Source organism: Eleutherodactylus coqui, chromosome 3, assembly GCF_035609145.1.
Source record: "Eleutherodactylus coqui strain aEleCoq1 chromosome 3, aEleCoq1.hap1, whole genome shotgun sequence".
Lineage (NCBI taxonomy): Eukaryota > Metazoa > Chordata > Amphibia > Anura > Eleutherodactylidae > Eleutherodactylus > Eleutherodactylus coqui.
In genome coordinates this window covers 316,280,324-316,294,291 of record NC_089839.1, presented here as the reverse complement: position 1 = coordinate 316,294,291, position 13,968 = coordinate 316,280,324, and the positions used below count along the sequence as shown (strand labels likewise).

Genomic DNA, 13,968 nt, shown 5'->3' with positions numbered 1-13,968 from the left:
CTGTGGATGAGGGATACAATGTAGGGCGGGGCGGTGCTGTGGGTGAGGGATACAATGTAGGGCGGCGCGGTGCTGTGGGTGAGGGATACAATGTAGGGCGGGGCGGTGCTGTGTATGAGGTATACAATGTAGGGCGGCGCAGTGCTGTGGATGAGAGATACAATGTAGGGCGGCGCGGTGCTGTGGATGAGGTATACAATGTAGGGCGGTGCGGTGCTGTGGGTGAGGGATACAATTTAGTGCGGCGCGGTGCTGTGGATGAGGGATACAATGTAGGGCGTCGCGGTGCTGTGGATGAGGGATACAATGTAGGGCGTTCGGTGCTGTGGATGAGGGATACAATGTAGGGCGGTCGGTGCTGTGGATGAGGGCTACAATGTAGGGCGGTGCAGTGGAAGAGGGATACAATATAAGGCGGTGCAGTGGAAGAGGAATACAATGTAGGGTGGCGCGGTTCTGTGGATGAGGGATACAATGTAGGGCGGTGCTGTGGATGAGGTATACAATGTAGGGAGGCGCAGTGCTGTGGATGAGGGATACAATGTAGGGCGTCGCGGTGCTGTGGATGAGGTATACAATGTAGGGCGGCGCAGTGCTGTGGATGAGGGATACAATGTAGGGCGGGGCCGTGCTGTGGATGAGGGATACAGTATAGTGTGGCGCGGTGCTGTGGATGAGGGATACAATGTAGGGCGGCGTGGTGATGTGGATGAGGGATACAGTGTAGTGCGGCGCGGTGCTGTGGATGAGGGATACAATGTAGGGCGGCTAAGTGCTGTGGGTGAGGGATACAATGTTGGGCGGTGCAGTGGAAGAGGGATACAATGTAGGGCGGTTCTGTGGATGAGGGATACAATGTAGGGCGATGCTGTGGATGAGGGATACAATGTAGGGCGGCGCGGTGCTGTGGATGAGGGATACAATGTACGGCGGCGCTGTGGATGAGGATACAATGTAGGTTGGCACGGTGCTGTGGATGAGGGATACAATGTAGTGCGGCGCGGTGCTGTGGATGAGGGATACAATGTAGGGCGTCGCGGTGCTGTGGATGAGATATACAATGTAGGGCGGCGCGGTGCTGTGGATGAGGGATGCAATGTACGGCGGCGCTGTGGATGAGGATACAATGTAGGTTGGCACGGTGCTGTGGATGAGGGATACAATGTAGGGCGGCGCGGTGCTGTGGATGAGGGATAAAATGTAGGGCGTCGCGGTGCTGTGGATGAGGGATACAATGTAGGGCGTCGCGGTGCTGTGGATGAGGGCTACAATGTAGGGCGTCGCGGTGCTGTAGATAAGGGATACAATGTAGGGCGGGGCGGTGCTGTGGATGAGGGATACAATGTAGGGCGGCGCGGTGCTGTGGATGAGGGATACAATGTAGGGCGATGCTGTGGATGAGGGATACAATGTAGGGCGGGGCGGTGCTGTGGGTGAGTGATACAATGTAGGGCGGCGCGGTGCTGTGGGTGAGGGATACAATGTAGGGCGTCGCGGTGCTGTGTATGAGGTATACAATGTAGGGCGGCGCAGTGCTGTGGATGAGAGATACAATGTAGGGCGGCGCGGTGCTGTGGATGAGGTATACAATGTAGTGCGGCGCGGTGCTGTGGATGAGGGATACAATGTAGGGCGTCGCGGTGCTGTGGATGAGGGATACAATGTAGGGCGGTCGGTGCTGTGGATGAGGGATACAATGTAGGGCGGTCGGTGCTGTGGATGAGGGATACAATGTAGGGCGGTGCGGTGCTGTGGATGAGGGATACAATGTAGGGCGTCGCGGTGCTGTGGATGAGGGATACAATGTAGGGCGGTCGGTGCTGTGGATGAGGGATACAATGTAGGGCGGTCGGTGCTGTGGATGAGGGATACAATGTAGGGCGGTGCGGTGCTGTGGGTGAGGGATACAATGTAGGGCGGCGCGGTGCTGTGGGTGAGGGATACAATGTAGGGCGTCGCGGTGCTGTGTATGAGGTATACAATGTAGGGCGGCGCAGTGCTGTGGATGAGAGATACCATGTAGGGCGGCGCGGTGCTGTGGATGAGGTATACAATGTAGTGCGGCGCGGTGCTGTGGATGAGGGATACAATGTAGGGCGTCGCGGTGCTGTGGATGAGGGATACAATGTAGGGCGGTCGGTGCTGTGGATGAGGGATACAATGTAGGGCGGTCGGTGCTGTGGATGAGGGATACAATGTAGGGCGTCGCGGTGCTGTGGATGAGGGATACAATGTAGGGCGGTCGGTGCTGTGGATGAGGGAAACAATGTAGGGCAGTCGGTGCTGTGGATGAGGGATACAATGTAGGGCGGTGCGGTGCTGTGGATGAGGGATACAATGTAGGGCGGCGCGGTGCTGTGATTGAGGGATACAATGTAGGACGTCGCGGTGCTGTGGATGAGGGATACAATGTAGGGCGTCGCGGTGCTGTGGATGAGGGATACAATGTAGGGCGGCGCGGTGCTGTGGATGAGGGATACAATGTAGTGCGGCGCGGTGCTGTGGATGAGGGATACAATGTAGTGCGGCGCTGTGCTGTGGATGAGGGATGCAATGTAGGGCGTCGCGGTGCTGTGGATGAGGGCTACAATGTAGGGCGTCGCGGTGCTGTAGATAAGGGATACAATGTAGGGCGGGGCGGTGCTGTGGATGAGGGATACAATGTAGGGCGGCGCGGTGCTGTGGATGAGGGATACAATGTAGGGCGATGCTGTGGATGAGGGATACAATGTAGGGCGGGGCGGTGCTGTGGGTGAGGGATACAATGTAGGGCGGCGCGGTGCTGTGGGTGAGGGATACAATGTAGGGCGTCGCGGTGCTGTGTATGAGGTATACAATGTAGGGCGGCGCAGTGCTGTGGATGAGAGATACAATGTAGGGCGGCGCGGTGCTGTGGATGAGGTATACAATGTAGTGCGGCGCGGTGCTGTGGATGAGGGATACAATGTAGGGCGTCCCGGTGCTGTGGATGAGGGATACAATGTAGGGCGGTCGGTGCTGTGGATGAGGGATACAATGTAGGGCGGTCGGTGCTGTGGATGAGGGATACAATGTAGGGCGGTGCGGTGCTGTGGATGAGGGATACAATGTAGGGCGTCGCGGTGCTGTGGATGAGGGATACAATGTAGGGCGGTCGGTGCTGTGGATGAGGGATACAATGTAGGGCGGTCGGTGCTGTGGATGAGGGATACAATGTAGGGCGGTGCGGTGCTGTGGGTGAGGGATACAATGTAGGGCGGCGCGGTGCTGTGGGTGAGGGATACAATGTAGGGCGGCGCGGTGCTGTGGGTGAGGGATACAATGTAGGGCGTCGCGGTGCTGTGTATGAGGTATACAATGTAGTGCGGCGCAGTGCTGTGGATGAGAGATAACATGTAGGGCGGCGCGGTGCTGTGGATGAGGTATACAATGTAGTGCGGCGCGGTGCTGTGGATGAGGGATACAATGTAGGGCGTCGCGGTGCTGTGGATGAGGGATACAATGTAGGGCGTTCGGTGCTGTGGATGAGGGATACAATGTAGGGCGGTCGGTGCTGTGGATGAGGGATACAATGTAGGGCGGTGCAGTGGAAGAGGGATACAATATAAGGCGGTGCAGTGGAAGAGGAATACAATGTAGGGTGGCGCGGTTCTGTGGATGAGGGATACAATGTAGGGCGGTGCTGTGGATGAGGTATACAATGTAGGGAGGCGCAGTGCTGTGGATGAGGGATACAATGTAGGGCGTCGCGGTGCTGTGGATGAGGTATACAATGTAGGGCGGCGCAGTGCTGTGGATGAGGGATACAATGTAGGGCGGGGCCGTGCTGTGGATGAGGGATACAGTATAGTGTGGCGCGGTGCTGTGGATGAGGGATACAATGTAGGGCGGCGTGGTGATGTGGATGAGGGATACAGTGTAGTGCGGCGCGGTGCAGTGGAAGAGGGATACAATGTAGGGCGGTTCTGTGGATGAGGGATACAATGTAGGGCGATGCTGTGGATGAGGGATACAATGTAGGGCGGCGCGGTGCTGTGGATGAGGGATACAATGTACGGCGGCGCTGTGGATGAGGATACAATGTAGGTTGGCACGGTGCTGTGGATGAGGGATACAATGTAGTGCGGCGCGGTGCTGTGGATGAGGGATACAATGTAGGGCGTCGTGGTGCTGTGGATGAGATATACAATGTAGGGCGGCGCGGTGCTGTGGATGAGGGATGCAATGTACGGCGGCGCTGTGGATGAGAATACAATGTAGGTTGGCACGGTGCTGTGGATGAGGGATACAATGTAGGGCGGCGCGGTGCTGTGGATGAGGGATACAATGTAGGGCGTCGCGGTGCTGTGGATGAGGGCTACAATGTAGGGCGTCGCGGTGCTGTAGATAAGGGATACAATGTAGGGCGGGGCGGTGCTGTGGATGAGGGATACAATGTAGGGCGGCGCGGTGCTGTGGATGAGGGATACAATGTAGGGCGATGCTGTGGATGAGGGATACAATGTAGGGCGGGGCGGTGCTGTGGGTGAGGGATACAATGTAGGGCGGCGCGGTGCTGTGGGTGAGGGATACAATGTAGGGCGTCGCGGTGCTGTGTATGAGGTATACAATGTAGGGCGGCGCAGTGCTGTGGATGAGAGATACAATGTAGGGCGGCGCGGTGCTGTGGATGAGGTATACAATGTAGTGCGGCGCGGTGCTGTGGATGAGGGATACAATGTAGGGCGTCGCGGTGCTGTGGATGAGGGATACAATGTAGGGCGGTCGGTGCTGTGGATGAGGGATACAATGTAGGGCGGTCGGTGCTGTGGATGAGGGATACAATGTAGGGCGGTGCGGTGCTGTGGATGAGGGATACAATGTAGGGCGTCGCGGTGCTGTGGATGAGGGATACAATGTAGGGCGGTCGGTGCTGTGGATGAGGGATACAATGTAGGGCGGTCGGTGCTGCGGATGAGGGATACAATGTAGGGCGTCGCGGTGCTGTGTATGAGGTATACAATGTAGGGCGGCGCAGTGCTGTGGATGAGAGATACCATCTAGGGCGGCGCGGTGCTGTGGATGAGGTATACAATGTAGTGCGGCGCGGTGCTGTGGATGAGGGATACAATGTAGGGCGTCGCGGTGCTGTGGATGAGGGATACAATGTAGGGCGGTCGGTGCTGTGGATGAGGGATACAATGTAGGGCGGTCGGTGCTGTGGATGAGGGATACAATGTAGGGCGTCGCGGTGCTGTGGATGAGGGATACAATGTAGGGCGGTCGGTGCTGTGGATGAGGGATACAATGTAGGGCGGTGCGGTGCTGTGGATGAGGGATACAATGTAGGGCGGCGCGGTGCTGTGGATGAGGGATACAATGTAGGACGTCGCGGTGCTGTGGATGAGTGATACAATGTAGGGCGTCGCGGTGCTGTGGATGAGGGATACAATGTAGGGCGGTCGGTGCTGTGGATGAGGGATACAATGTAGGGCGTCGCGGTGCTGTGGATGAGGGATACAATGTAGGGCGGTCGGTGCTGTGGATGAGGGAAACAATGTAGGGCGGTCGGTGCTGTGGATGAGGGATACAATGTAGGGCGGTGCGGTGCTGTGGATGAGGGATACAATGTAGGGCGGCGCGGTGCTGTGGATGAGGGATACAATGTAGGACGTCGCGGTGCTGTGGATGAGGGATACAATGTAGGGCGTCGCGGTGCTGTGGATGAGGGATACAATGTAGGGCGGCGCGGTGCTGTGGATGAGGGATACAATGTAGTGCGGCGCGGTGCTGTGGATGAGGGATACAATGTAGTGCGGCGCTGTGCTGTGGATGAGGGATGCAATGTAGGGCGTCGCGGTGCTGTGGATGAGGGCTACAATGTAGGGCGTCGCGGTGCTGTAGATAAGGGATACAATGTAGGGCGGGGCGGTGCTGTGGATGAGGGATACAATGTAGGGCGGCGCGGTGCTGTGGATGAGGGATACAATGTAGGGCGATGCTGTGGATGAGGGATACAATGTAGGGCGGGGCGGTGCTGTGGGTGAGGGATACAATGTAGGGCGGCGCGGTGCTGTGGGTGAGGGATACAATGTAGGGCGTCGCGGTGCTGTGTATGAGGTATACAATGTAGGGCGGCGCAGTGCTGTGGATGAGAGATACAATGTAGGGCGGCGCGGTACTGTGGATGAGGTATACAATGTAGTGCGGCGCGGTGCTGTGGGTGAGGGATACAATGTAGGGCGTCGCGGTGCTGTGGATGAGGGATACAATGTAGGGCGGTCGGTGCTGTGGATGAGGGATACAATGTAGGGCGGTCGGTGCTGTGGATGAGGGATACAATGTAGGGCGGTGCGGTGCTGTGGATGAGGGATACAATGTAGGGCGTCGCGGTGCTGTGGATGAGGGATACAATGTAGGGCGGTCGGTGCTGTGGATGAGGGATACAATGTAGGGCGGTCGGTGCTGTGGATGAGGGATACAATGTAGGGCGGTGCGGTGCTGTGGGTGAGGGATACAATGTAGGGCGGCGCGGTGCTGTGGGTGAGGGATACAATGTAGGGCGGCGCGGTGCTGTGGGTGAGGGATACAATGTAGGGCGTCGCGGTGCTGTGGATGAGGTATACAATGTAGGGCGGCGCAGTGCTGTGGATGAGAGATACCATGTAGGGCGGCGCGGTGCTGTGGATGAGGTATACAATGTAGTGCGGCGCGGTGCTGTGGATGAGGGATACAATGTAGGGCGTCGCGGTGCTGTGGATGAGGGATACAATGTAGGGCGTTCGGTGCTGTGGATGAGGGATACAATGTAGGGCGGCGCGGTGCTGTGGATGAGGGATACAATGTAGGGCGATGCTGTGGATGAGGGATACAATGTAGGGCGGGGCGGTGCTGTGGGTGAGGGATACAATGTAGGGCGGCGCGGTGCTGTGGGTGAGGGATACAATGTAGGGCGTCGCGGTGCTGTGGATGAGGTATACAATGTAGGGCGGCGCAGTGCTGTGGATGAGGGATACAATGTAGGGCGGGGCCGTGCTGTGGATGAGGGATACAGTATAGTGTGGCGCGGTGCTGTGGATGAGGGATACAATGTAGGGCGGCGTGGTGATGTGGATGAGGGATACAGTGTAGTGCGGTGCGGTGCTGTGGATGAGGGATACAATGTAGGGCGGCTAAGTGCTGTGGGTGAGGGATACAATGTTGGGCGGTGCAGTGGAAGAGGGATACAATGTAGGGCGGTTCTGTGGATGAGGGATACAATGTAGGGCGATGCTGTGGATGAGGGATACAATGTAGGGCGGCGCGGTGCTGTGGATGAGGGATACAATGTACGGCGGCGCTGTGGATGAGGATACAATGTAGGTTGGCACGGTGCTGTGGATGAGGGATACAATGTAGTGCGGCGCGGTGCTGTGGATGAGGGATACAATGTAGGGCGTCGCGGTGCTGTGGATGAGATATACAATGTAGGGCGGCGCGGTGCTGTGGATGAGGGATGCAATGTACGGCGGCGCTGTGGATGAGGATACAATGTAGGTTGGCACGGTGCTGTGGATGAGGGATACAATGTAGGGCGGCGCGGTGCTGTGGATGAGGGATACAATGTAGGGCGTCGCGGTGCTGTGGATGAGGGCTACAATGTAGGGCGTCGCGGTGCTGTAGATAAGGGATACAATGTAGGGCGGGGCGGTGCTGTGGATGAGGGATACAATGTAGGGCGGCGCGGTGCTGTGGATGAGGGATACAATGTAGGGCGATGCTGTGGATGAGGGAAACAATGTAGGGCGGGGCGGTGCTGTGGATGAGGGATACAATGTAGGGCGGCGCGGTGCTGTGGGTGAGGGATACAATGTAGGGCGTCGCGGTGCTGTGTATGAGGTATACAATGTAGGGCGGCGCAGTGCTGTGGATGAGAGATACAATGTAGGGCGGCGCGGTGCTGTGGATGAGGTATACAATGTAGTGCAGCGCGGTGCTGTGGATGAGGGATACAATGTAGGGCGTCGCGGTGCTGTGGATGAGGGATACAATGTAGGGCGGTCGGTGCTGTGGATGAGGGATACAATGTAGGGCGGTCGGTGCTGTGGATGAGGGATACAATGTAGGGCGGTGCGGTGCTGTGGATGAGGGATACAATGTAGGGCGTCGCGGTGCTGTGGATGAGGGATACAATGTAGGGCGGTCGGTGCTGTGGATGAGGGATACAATGTAGGGCGGTCGGTGCTGTGGATGAGGGATACAATGTAGGGCGGTGCGGTGCTGTGGGTGAGGGATACAATGTAGGGCGGCGCGGTGCTGTGGGTGAGGGATACAATGTAGGGCGTCGCGGTGCTGTGTATGAGGTATACAATGTAGGGCGGCGCAGTGCTGTGGATGAGAGATACCATGTAGGGCGGCGCGGTGCTGTGGATGAGGTATACAATGTAGTGCGGCGCGGTGCTGTGGATGAGGGATACAATGTAGGGCGTCGCGGTGCTGTGGATGAGGGATACAATGTAGGGCGGTCGGTGCTGTGGATGAGGGATACAATGTAGGGCGGTCGGTGCTGTGGATGAGGGATACAATGTAGGGCGTCGCGGTGCCGTGGATGAGGGATACAATGTAGGGCGGTCGGTGCTGAGGATGAGGGATACAATGTAGGGCGGTGCGGTGCTGTGGATGAGGGATACAATGTAGGGCGGCGCGGTGCTGTGGATGAGGGATACAATGTAGGACGTCGCGGTGCTGTGGATGAGGGATTCAATGTAGGGCGTCGCGGTGCTGTGGATGAGGGATACAATGTAGGGCGGTCGGTGCTGTGGATGAGGGATACAATGTAGGGCGTCGCGGTGCTGTGGATGAGGGATACAATGTAGGGCGGTCGGTGCTGTGGATGAGGGAAACAATGTAGGGCGGTCGGTGCTGTGGATGAGGGATACAATGTAGGGCGGTGCGGTGCTGTGGATGAGGGATACAATGTAGGGCGTCGCGGTGCTGTGGATGAGGGATACAATGTAGGGCGGCGCGGTGCTGTGGATGAGGGATACAATGTAGTGCGGCGCGGTGCTGTGGATGAGGGATACAATGTAGTGCGGCGCTGTGCTGTGGATGAGGGATGCAATGTAGGGCGTCGCGGTGCTGTGGATGAGGGCTACAATGTAGGGCGTCGCGGTGCTGTAGATAAGGGATACAATGTAGGGCGGGGCGGTGCTGTGGATGAGGGATACAATGTAGGGCGGCGCGGTGCTGTGGATGAGGGATACAATGTAGGGCGATGCTGTGGATGAGGGATACAATGTAGGGCGGGGCGGTGCTGTGGGTGAGGGATACAATGTAGGGCGGCGCGGTGCTGTGGGTGAGGGATACAATGTAGGGCGTCGCGGTGCTGTGTATGAGGTATACAATGTAGGGCGGCGCAGTGCTGTGGATGAGAGATACAATGTAGGGCGGCGCGGTACTGTGGATGAGGTATACAATGTAGTGCGGCGCGGTGCTGTGGGTGAGGGATACAATGTAGGGCGTCGCGGTGCTGTGGATGAGGGATACAATGTAGGGCGGTCGGTGCTGTGGATGAGGGATACAATGTAGGGCGGTCGGTGCTGTGGATGAGGGATACAATGTAGGGCGGTGCGGTGCTGTGGATGAGGGATACAATGTAGGGCGTCGCGGTGCTGTGGATGAGGGATACAATGTAGGGCGGTCGGTGCTGTGGATGAGGGATACAATGTAGGGCGGTCGGTGCTGTGGATGAGGGATACAATGTAGGGCGGTGCGGTGCTGTGGGTGAGGGATACAATGTAGGGCGGCGCGGTGCTGTGGGTGAGGGATACAATGTAGGGCGGCGCGGTGCTGTGGGTGAGGGATACAATGTAGGGCGTCGCGGTGCTGTGGATGAGGTATACAATGTAGGGCGGCGCAGTGCTGTGGATGAGAGATACCATGTAGGGCGGCGCGGTGCTGTGGATGAGGTATACAATGTAGTGCGGCGCGGTGCTGTGGATGAGGGATACAATGTAGGGCGTCGCGGTGCTGTGGATGAGGGATACAATGTAGGGCGTTCGGTGCTGTGGATGAGGGATACAATGTAGGGCGGCGCGGTGCTGTGGATGAGGGATACAATGTAGGGCGATGCTGTGGATGAGGGATACAATGTAGGGCGGGGCGGTGCTGTGGGTGAGGGATACAATGTAGGGCGGCGCGGTGCTGTGGGTGAGGGATACAATGTAGGGCGTCGCGGTGCTGTGGATGAGGTATACAATGTAGGGCGGCGCAGTGCTGTGGATGAGGGATACAATGTAGGGCGGGGCCGTGCTGTGGATGAGGGATACAGTATAGTGTGGCGCGGTGCTGTGGATGAGGGATACAATGTAGGGCGGCGTGGTGATGTGGATGAGGGATACAGTGTAGTGCGGTGCGGTGCTGTGGATGAGGGATACAATGTAGGGCGGCTAAGTGCTGTGGGTGAGGGATACAATGTTGGGCGGTGCAGTGGAAGAGGGATACAATGTAGGGCGGTTCTGTGGATGAGGGATACAATGTAGGGCGATGCTGTGGATGAGGGATACAATGTAGGGCGGCGCGGTGCTGTGGATGAGGGATACAATGTACGGCGGCGCTGTGGATGAGGATACAATGTAGGTTGGCACGGTGCTGTGGATGAGGGATACAATGTAGTGCGGCGCGGTGCTGTGGATGAGGGATACAATGTAGGGCGTCGCGGTGCTGTGGATGAGATATACAATGTAGGGCGGCGCGGTGCTGTGGATGAGGGATGCAATGTACGGCGGCGCTGTGGATGAGGATACAATGTAGGTTGGCACGGTGCTGTGGATGAGGGATACAATGTAGGGCGGCGCGGTGCTGTGGATGAGGGATACAATGTAGGGCGTCGCGGTGCTGTGGATGAGGGCTACAATGTAGGGCGTCGCGGTGCTGTAGATAAGGGATACAATGTAGGGCGGGGCGGTGCTGTGGATGAGGGATACAATGTAGGGCGGCGCGGTGCTGTGGATGAGGGATACAATGTAGGGCGATGCTGTGGATGAGGGAAACAATGTAGGGCGGGGCGGTGCTGTGGATGAGGGATACAATGTAGGGCGGCGCGGTGCTGTGGGTGAGGGATACAATGTAGGGCGTCGCGGTGCTGTGTATGAGGTATACAATGTAGGGCGGCGCAGTGCTGTGGATGAGAGATACAATGTAGGGCGGCGCGGTGCTGTGGATGAGGTATACAATGTAGTGCAGCGCGGTGCTGTGGATGAGGGATACAATGTAGGGCGTCGCGGTGCTGTGGATGAGGGATACAATGTAGGGCGGTCGGTGCTGTGGATGAGGGATACAATGTAGGGCGGTCGGTGCTGTGGATGAGGGATACAATGTAGGGCGGTGCGGTGCTGTGGATGAGGGATACAATGTAGGGCGTCGCGGTGCTGTGGATGAGGGATACAATGTAGGGCGGTCGGTGCTGTGGATGAGGGATACAATGTAGGGCGGTCGGTGCTGTGGATGAGGGATACAATGTAGGGCGGTGCGGTGCTGTGGGTGAGGGATACAATGTAGGGCGGCGCGGTGCTGTGGGTGAGGGATACAATGTAGGGCGTCGCGGTGCTGTGTATGAGGTATACAATGTAGGGCGGCGCAGTGCTGTGGATGAGAGATACCATGTAGGGCGGCGCGGTGCTGTGGATGAGGTATACAATGTAGTGCGGCGCGGTGCTGTGGATGAGGGATACAATGTAGGGCGTCGCGGTGCTGTGGATGAGGGATACAATGTAGGGCGGTCGGTGCTGTGGATGAGGGATACAATGTAGGGCGGTCGGTGCTGTGGATGAGGGATACAATGTAGGGCGTCGCGGTGCCGTGGATGAGGGATACAATGTAGGGCGGTCGGTGCTGAGGATGAGGGATACAATGTAGGGCGGTGCGGTGCTGTGGATGAGGGATACAATGTAGGGCGGCGCGGTGCTGTGGATGAGGGATACAATGTAGGACGTCGCGGTGCTGTGGATGAGGGATTCAATGTAGGGCGTCGCGGTGCTGTGGATGAGGGATACAATGTAGGGCGGTCGGTGCTGTGGATGAGGGATACAATGTAGGGCGTCGCGGTGCTGTGGATGAGGGATACAATGTAGGGCGGTCGGTGCTGTGGATGAGGGAAACAATGTAGGGCGGTCGGTGCTGTGGATGAGGGATACAATGTAGGGCGGTGCGGTGCTGTGGATGAGGGATACAATGTAGGGCGTCGCGGTGCTGTGGATGAGGGATACAATGTAGGGCGGCGCGGTGCTGTGGATGAGGGATACAATGTAGTGCGGCGCGGTGCTGTGGATGAGGGATACAATGTAGTGCGGCGCTGTGCTGTGGATGAGGGATGCAATGTAGGGCGTCGCGGTGCTGTGGATGAGGGCTACAATGTAGGGCATCGCGGTGCTGTAGATACGGGATACAATGTAGGGCGGGGCGGTGCTGTGGATGAGGGATACTATGTAGGGCGGCGCGGTGCTGTGGATGAGGGATACAATGTAGGGCGATGCTGTGGATGAGGGATACAATGTAGGGCGGGGCGGTGCTGTGGGTGAGGGATACAATGTAGGGCGGCGCGGTGCTGTGGGTGAGGGATACAATGTAGGGCGTCGCGGTGCTGTGGATGAGGGATACAATGTAGGGCGGTCGGTGCTGTGGATGAGGGATACAATGTAGGGCGGTCGGTGCTGTGGATGAGGGATACAATGTAGGGCGGTCGGTGCTGTGGATGAGGGATACAATGTAGGGCGGTGCGGTGCTGTGGGTGAGGGATACAATGTAGGGCGGCGCGGTGCTGTGGATGAGAGATACCATGTAGGGCGGCGCGGTGCTGTGGATGAGGTATACAATGTAGTGCGGCGCGGTGCTGTGGATGAGGGATACAATGTAGGGCGTCGCGGTGCTGTGGATGAGGGATACAATGTAGGGCGGTCGGTGCTGTGGATGAGGGATACAATGTAGGGCGGTCGGTGCTGTGGATGAGGGATACAATGTAGGGCGGTGCGGTGCTGTGGATGAGGGATACAATGTAGGGCGTCGCGGTGCTGTGGATGAGGGATACAATGTAGGGCGGTCGGTGCTGTGGATGAGGGATACAATGTAGGGCGGTCGGTGCTGTGGATGAGGGATACAATGTAGGGCGGTCGGTGCTGTGGATGAGGGATACAATGTAGGGCGGTGCGGTGCTGTGGATGAGGGATACAATGTAGGGCATCGCGGTGCTGTGGATGAGGGATACAATGTAGGGCGGTCGGTGCTGTGGATGAGGGATACAATGTAGGGCGGTCGGTGCTGTGGATGAGGGATACAATGTAGGGCGGTGCGGTGCTGTGGATGAGGGATACAATGTAGGGCGTCGCGGTGCTGTGGATGAGGGATACAATGTAGGGCGGTCGGTGCTGTGGATGAGGGATACAATGTAGGGCGTCGCGGTGCTGTGGATGAGGGATACAATGTAGGGCGGTCGGTGCTGTGGATGAGGGATACAATGTAGGGCGGTGCGGTGCTGTGGATGAGGGATACAATGTAGGGCGTCGCGGTGCTGTGGATGAGGTATACAATGTAGGGCGGCGCGGTGCTTTGGGTGAGGGATATAATGTAGTGCGGCGCGGTGCTGTGGATGAGGGATACAGTGTAGTGCGGCGCGGTGCTGTGGATGCTATTCCTGGGTAGCGTTCAGAGTAAAAAAGTCTGAAATCTAATTATAAATTTGTCCTGAAATATTGGGATCTTTGATAAGGGCCTCATTCAGTCTCTATTTTAAACTAGTCTTGGGGATCTCGTCCCAGTAGACCACCGCGAGAACTAAGTTGTGGTCTGACCATGGACATGGGTAATGTCTAGATGTTACTAGTGCGTGTAGAAGGGATGTGGACATCAGTATATAATCCAGTCTGGAATATACCTCATTGGCTGGAGAAAAGAAAGTATACCCTCTCTTGTTGCCGTGTAACTCCCTCCAGCTATCCGCCATCGCCAGTAGGGATAGTTTGTATCCCCAATCCCTCT

At 57.4% G+C, this 13,968-nt stretch overlaps 1 protein-coding gene across 1 annotated transcript in view; it reads right to left on the bottom strand.

The window, feature by feature from the left end:
• Window positions 1-13,968, bottom strand: part of RPS8 (ribosomal protein S8) — a 69,650-nt gene that overhangs the window by 53,299 nt on the left and 2,383 nt on the right. The gene's annotated exons all lie outside the window — the stretch shown is intronic.